At 34.2% G+C, this 7128-nt stretch overlaps 1 pseudogene; it reads right to left on the bottom strand.

Moving 5' to 3' along the window:
* Window positions 1-2310: 2310 nt before the first annotated feature.
* LOC102597640 (putative late blight resistance protein homolog R1A-3) lies at window positions 2311-6156 on the bottom strand (annotated as a pseudogene).
* Window positions 6157-7128: the final 972 nt, after the last annotated feature.

Genomic DNA, 7128 nt, shown 5'->3' with positions numbered 1-7128 from the left:
TTTATTCAAGACACAACAAGGTCCATTTAGTGTCATTACTGACATTGTTGATAGGAAAGTTTCTGATGATATTAATGAGGATTTGAAGCGCCCTTTTACAGTTGAAGAGATCAAACATGCTATTTTTAGCATGCACCCGGATAAAGCTCCCAGACCGGATGGATTAAATCCAGGATTCTTTCAACATTTTTGGAGTACCGTAGAAGATGATGTTTCTAAGGCCATTATGGAATGTTAACAATACTAATATTGTGTTAATCCCAAAAAAGAAACAACCTGAATTTGTTTCAGATTTATGGCTTATCTCCCTTTGCAATGTTGTTGATAGAATCACTTGTAAAGTCCTTGCGAATCGAATGACATGATGTATGAATCTAATAATATCTAGGCCCAAAGTTCATTCATTCTAGGAAGATACATTACAGATAATGCAATGATTTCCTTTGAAGCTATGCATTATCTAAAGAGGAAAACACAAGGCAAAGTGGGTTATGCAACACTTAAAACGAACATGAGTAAAGCTTATGATCGCGTTGAATGGGGTTTTCTGTGAGCAATGATGATAAATATGGGATTTTGTTTGGGTGAATAAAGTTGTGCAGATGGTAACGACAGTTACTTAAAAATTTAGTCATGATGGCAAGCAGTTCGGAAATATTTCTCCAAGAAGAGACTTGAGTCAAGGTGATCCCATATCACCTTATCTATTTTTGATAGCTGCGGAGGGTTTATCAACGTTGTTGTAGTGAATGTCTATTCAGGGCCAAATTCATGGTGTCAAAATTTGCACTAAAGCACCATCTATTCCGCACTTATTTTTTGCGGATGATGCTTTATATTTTTTAAAGCAACAAAGGAGGAGGCAGAAACTATTAGGCTATGTTAGGAGATTTATCAGTCAGCCTCTGGTCAACAGGTAAATTTTCAAAAATTTGATATTTTCTTCAGTAGTAATACAAATGAAAGTGTGAAAAAAAAGAGATTGTGGATATCCTTCATGTCAAGCAGATGAATACTCCTGAAAAGTATCTTGGCTTGCCGGAAGTAGTAGGAAGAAGCAAAAAATCCGTCTTTGCTTATATTCATGATAGAGTAATTACGAAGATAAACAGTTGGAAGTGTATTAGTCTCTCGCAAGCAGGGCGAGAAGTATCGCTCAAAAGAGTGGTTCAAAATTCCAACTTATGTGAAGAATATGTTCTTACTTCCCAGTAATATATGTGAACCTGTTGAGCGAGCCATGAATAGATTTTTGTGGAAATCAGGAATGAGGGAAAATCGAGGAATAAGGTGGATGTCTTGGCAGAAAGTTTGTGTGCGCAAGGAGGATATGGGTCTAGGATTTTGAGAGCTCCATCATTTTAATATTGTCATGCTCGCAAAACAGGGTGGAATAAGTTAACTAGGCTTGAGGCTCTCTTTATATTTGGAGGTTATGAATATAAAAAGAATCAAAGTTATAAATATTAAGAGTAACTATTGAATAGGTAATTAATTGTGATATATGAAAATAAATATTTAAAGTAAATAAAGAAAAAAATAGCAAATAAATAAAAGAGAGAAAAAGACTAGAGCACATTAAGTGCAAGGAAAATATAAATACAAAAAAAAAAAGATAAAAAAAATGTAACTAACTAGTTTTTTAAAGGGTAAACATGTCTAACATCTTTCTATGGTATTTTAGTATTTCATCAATGACTTAACATTTTCCCTGTATTAATATTTAATAAATAAATAATAATATGCTATAATATGTTGACGTGTGTGACCATCTTATCTAAAAGTTTAAGCTGTTAGAGAGAACACACTTTTGTTATTTGATTATATTCTCAACATGATACCTATTTAATATTTAATGAATCAAATATTACACTTTGAATCTTCCCACTTTTAATAATGTATGATGATATGATGATAAACTTGAACTAATAAATTTCAGATCTTTTATTAGACTAAATTGAATGTTCACGTTAGGTCCAACATTTTGGCACTTATGTGCATAATTTTCATTAGTAGAATGACCGTCTAAACAATCAACTCTAAAAGTTTAGGAAACAGTCGAGAATTAATTTGTAGTAGCCTGCTAATGTCAGCAATCGCGGCATCTGTAGACTTTAATGGTCCATAAAACTCTTTTAACAATGAAAAATGCAACAAGTTAATGAATATTATCTCAACATCAACCCTAACATAGCAAATCACAAATTTGTTTCTTAACTAAGTCCACCAAGCAAGCGCCATGCTCGATTATAACTTTGACCCGGGCCACTCCCACCTCTGGTGAGCCTTGTCATAAGCAAGATGTTGGCATTACCCAACAATTTCCTTGGATCTCTAAACCAAGTTCAAATATGCCATCCAACAAAAAAAAGTTGTTAGTATATAACTTGAACTCAAAAGCAATTTTATGACTAAGAAATTAATTACCTCTTCTTTGCTCTCTTCTTCGTAACCTAATGCACTATACTCATATGATAAATGGACATGAAGTTTGTTCTCTCCTGTGTAAGCTTCCACATCTTTCCTCATCTCCATGGCTGAATCTCCAAGCTCACACTTACTTTGAACCACGCGAATGGACTTTAAAGTATCTATATCCCCAAATGCAGAAGGGATCTCCGTAAGCTTGAAACAATATTCTAGTATTAATTCCTCAAGGTTGGGAAAAGTTTCCCTATCAACTTGCCATTCTGATAATTTGACATTTTCCAAATGTAAAGTCTTAAGACTTTGATAGATGTCCTTACTTGCATCCCACTTGTCCTCGCTGAAATCAGATGTGTTTAAAACAAGAATTTCAAGCTCAGGCAATGCCACGATTACTGACAACAAAGTAGGTCTCAGCAGAAAACCATACAACCGTAACACTTTCAAGCTTGTAGGGAAGTGATATTCATTGGGAGGTGGGATTTGGTCTATTAACTCGGAGTCATCTCTGTATCTTGCAATGAGTGATTCAAGTTTATTAAGGACATTAAACTTAGGAAACCAATCGTTGTGTGAAGGAGGATCTATCGGCTCCTCGATGATGCAATCAAGGTGCTGAAGATTTGTGAACTTCTCTAGAGCATCATTTGTGCCTTCAGAATATGAAATTTGAACTTGGGATAAAGTTGTCAACTTTGAATTCTCAGCTTCCAATATTCTATTTCGTTGATGCATAATATTGTCTGCATCCTTTTCATTTTCAAAGAAAGAACTCATGTTGTCAATGCTAATATGTTTCAGCTTTGACAGTTTGAGAATTTTGGGCAGTAATACTATGGTGGAACATTGTGTTCTGATCAACAGAGTTTCCAGATTCTGGAGGTTCAACCACAACAGTGGGATAACTTTTAGATCAAGAGTCTCAATCCTTAAGAACCTCAAATAAAATAGAGAACCTATTTCTTCTATTAAATAATCATTCAGAAGAATGTTACGCAGTTGCAACACTCTAAGAAGTTTCAAGTGTCTTGTGTGACAGATATAGTCGGCGTAATCTTCAAAGAAAGAATCCCTCACTTTCAAAGGTATGAGATTCTTACTACCAGCTGAAGACTTAGTAGAATTGAACAAAACACATTTTTTGTGAAGTTGGCTATGTTTAGTATGAACGGTTAGACGACGGTGTAGGAAATCCAAAGCATGAAATGGAGCACCTGAATTGATTAACTTGAAAAACTTTTCCTTTTTGGCTTTTACTGAACAAAAATCGTGCACAACATCATGCACATAGCAAACCTTGATCATACCAGAAAAAGGCCAAGTCCTCTTCTTGGAGGGGATATGATCCACAAATATCAGGCTACTGGAAATTAAAGCATCCAAGTAACTTTGAGTTGCTTCCTCTAAACTACTCTTGGATGGGATATCATGATCCACAAACCCTTCGGCCATCCACAACTGCATCAACTTAGAGACTGGAGTTCGTTTGCTCTTTTGAGATCTTGCAAAGTAAAGCAACAACGACTTTAGGTGGTATGGTAAATGGTCATAACTTAATTGCATAACCTTCATCATCTGCAAATTCTTGTTGGCAGAAATAAAGGAATCTAGATTATGTTGAATCTTAAGCCACAAATCCTTTTCATTTTCCTTTTTCTTTCCTTTCCTTACTCTAACAGTTACTCTAGCAATCAAAACAACAGCCAAAGAAAGACCTTTACAGTTCACAACTATTTGGTGTCCAACATAGGACAGTTCAGCAAGGCAGCGTCCTTCTCCAAATACCCTTTTTTCGGATAAATCCCAACTTTTTTCAGGTGTTAAAAATTGAAGGCGGCGAGGATCACTATGACATTTAACCTGCAAACCTACCTTCATACTTCGGCTAGTTAAAATAATTCTATTTCTTCTCTTATCCTTTGGAAAACATGCTATTAACATCTCCCCTGTAGCAATATCCCACACATCATCCAAGACGATGAGGTATCTTTTATCAAGTAGTGCTCTTCTTAGCTTTTCAGCAAGGTCATCCTCACTTTTGTTTCCTTCCGAGCCAGTTACTTGATGAAGAATCTCCCGCAACACCTATGACTTGTTATACTTTTGGGAAACAGTGCACCAAGCATGAACTTTGGAATGATTAGTAACTAATGTATTGTTATACACTCTGTTGGCCAGAGTAGTTTTACCGAGTCCTGGCATTCCGACAATTGAAATGACATCAAGCTCGAATTCATGTTCATCTAGGAGCTGGTCAGTGATCTAGGATTCTTCTTCCTCATGACCTATTGTTACCTCAACAAAAGATGATGAGGTTGACTCAATTGGCTTGTCGGAAGACTTTGCATCAAGGGGGTCATTCCCATTTTTATCCTCCAGCTGTAAACTGGTGACTTCTGCCACGATAAGCTTGATCTTATCAGCGACACTTGGAAGTGAGAAGATGAGATGCGAGAGAGCTTTATCTCTCACAAGAATGGAACTAATGACATGTTCTGTCTCATATGCCACATCTAAAGTACGCACCCAACAATCTTTAACTACTCCACTAGTGTCATCCAATGTTTGCCTGCCTTTCCCAAAAGATGATCTTAGGAATTCGAAGCTTTCTTTCACCATCCCAATTTCTTTCTTTATCAGAGAAACTAAATAAACATTGGAAATGAACAAATCGTATAAACGTCCGAGTAGAAGATTCATGAAGAGGAAACCATCATCCATAGGAAAGCCAAGTTGAGATGATTCTGGGGCTTTCAAAATAATCTATCTGATATCTCCCTTCATTTGTTCAATTTCTTGCAACAAGCCTGGAGCTGAAAAGTCTGCTTCGTTGATATTATTCTCAAAGCTCTCCTCCAACAGCTTGCCCACCAAAATGGATATCTTCCTTGTAAGTAATTCAACATGTGCCAACATATCGTTCAATTTTTCAGGATGGATAAAGCGCTTTGGTATATCAGTTAGAAAGATTAATAGGAATTCCATCATGACATTAATGCTTTGAGTTGGAGCGTAATTGATAGCTACTGCACCTTCCATGCGTCGTTGGAGATGAATCAGACGAAGTTGAAGAATCCTTGGAGATGCTTTTAGGATTTGCTTAACAAACCCTTCTAGTTCTGTTGACCTTGATTCTTTCATGAGCTTAGAAATACAAATGTATAGAACATCCAGCTCAAGAGGGATTAAGTAGATGAGTAGAGAAGTGATCTTGGAAGAGCATTGAGAGACGTCATACTCCTTGTAATCGCCATCATCTCCTCTATACTGTCCAGTCCAAAGATCAAAACAGAATTGTGTTACTCTATCAGCAGTCAATTGGAAGCGGGGATAGAGATATTCAGTACTTGTTTTGTTGGCCACAAGGATAGGATAGAAATCTCTCAGATGATGGAATACTTGGCGAAGAATTTTGTAGTCAGTCATCTGGGGGAGAAGAAAATCAGAACAATACTTTGGTAGATCATGGAGGTGTCTGAAGAGGTATTCAAACATTTTCTCCTCCGTTGTCATGGCTAGATTTACTTTATCATTATTACTGAACTTGTTTATATTTAGGGACATCCTGCCATGAAAGTCATCCAAATTTGAATTCCCAAACAGGACAAATATTCTTAGGAATCTCAGATCCATTCTTAGCTTTTCAAAGTCATCCCATTTTGAAGCAATGAATTCATTTTTTATTTGCTTCAAGCCATGTAAGAAATCATCAATAAGATCCATGATTCTTCTTCTTCTTCTGTCTTCCTCAAATGGCAGCTGCTAAATTGAAAAAAACAAACTTCACTTAGTAGAGTAACATTTTAATTTGCATGTGTATGATAACAATTTATTATTGCTGTTAGAAAACACACATTCAAAAGAGACAAGAATTAAGCATTACTCCTCCATCTTAATTTTCAACTAGTAAACTGAACTTAGTATTTTAAAAATTAAATTAAAACAAATAATATTTTACTTAGACCCGCAACTTTTTCTTTTATATATATAGAGAGAGAGAGAGAAAATGGTACTTATGAGGAAACAAACATTTATAGCATTAATTTTTGAAATTGTGCTTTAATTCTAACAAATAAATATGAATGTTGAACTAAGAAGATTGTCACGTCACTTTTTTATTTTAGCTTTATTATTATTATTGTTGTTGTTGTTGTTGTTGTTGTTATTATTGTTGTTGTTGCTGTTTTTATTATTATTATTATTGTTGTTGTTGTTGTTGTTATTATTATTATTGTTGTTGTTGCTGTTTTTATTATTATTATTATTGTTGTTGTTGTTGTTGTTATTATTATTATTGTTGTTGTTGCTGTTTTTATTATTATTATTATTATTATTATTGTTATTATTATTATTATATTATATAATAATGTAGTAGTATATAAATATTATTCAAAATTTAAAAGAAAAGCAAATTCTGTTAAATTATGTTTTGCAATTCTTATTAAGTTATAATAACATATTTCTAGGAATAAAAAAATAAAAGGAAAGGAAAAAAACAAAAGAAGAAAGGAAAATAAGTGATTTTAAGGAAATAATATAAATAATATTAATGATGAGATTAAGGGAAGGAAGTAAAAGAAATTAACGGCACTAATGATAATAGGAATTATATATGGTTATTTTTTATATTTTATAAAATTTTAATGTAAATTTTTCGGTCTTTAAAAATTAGGAAAAATGTAATTAAAATAAAATGAATAT

Source organism: Solanum tuberosum, unplaced genomic scaffold (assembly GCF_000226075.1).
Source record: "Solanum tuberosum cultivar DM 1-3 516 R44 unplaced genomic scaffold, SolTub_3.0 scf00108, whole genome shotgun sequence".
NCBI lineage: Eukaryota > Viridiplantae > Streptophyta > Magnoliopsida > Solanales > Solanaceae > Solanum > Solanum tuberosum.
This window is presented reverse-complemented; position numbering and strand designations above follow the sequence as displayed.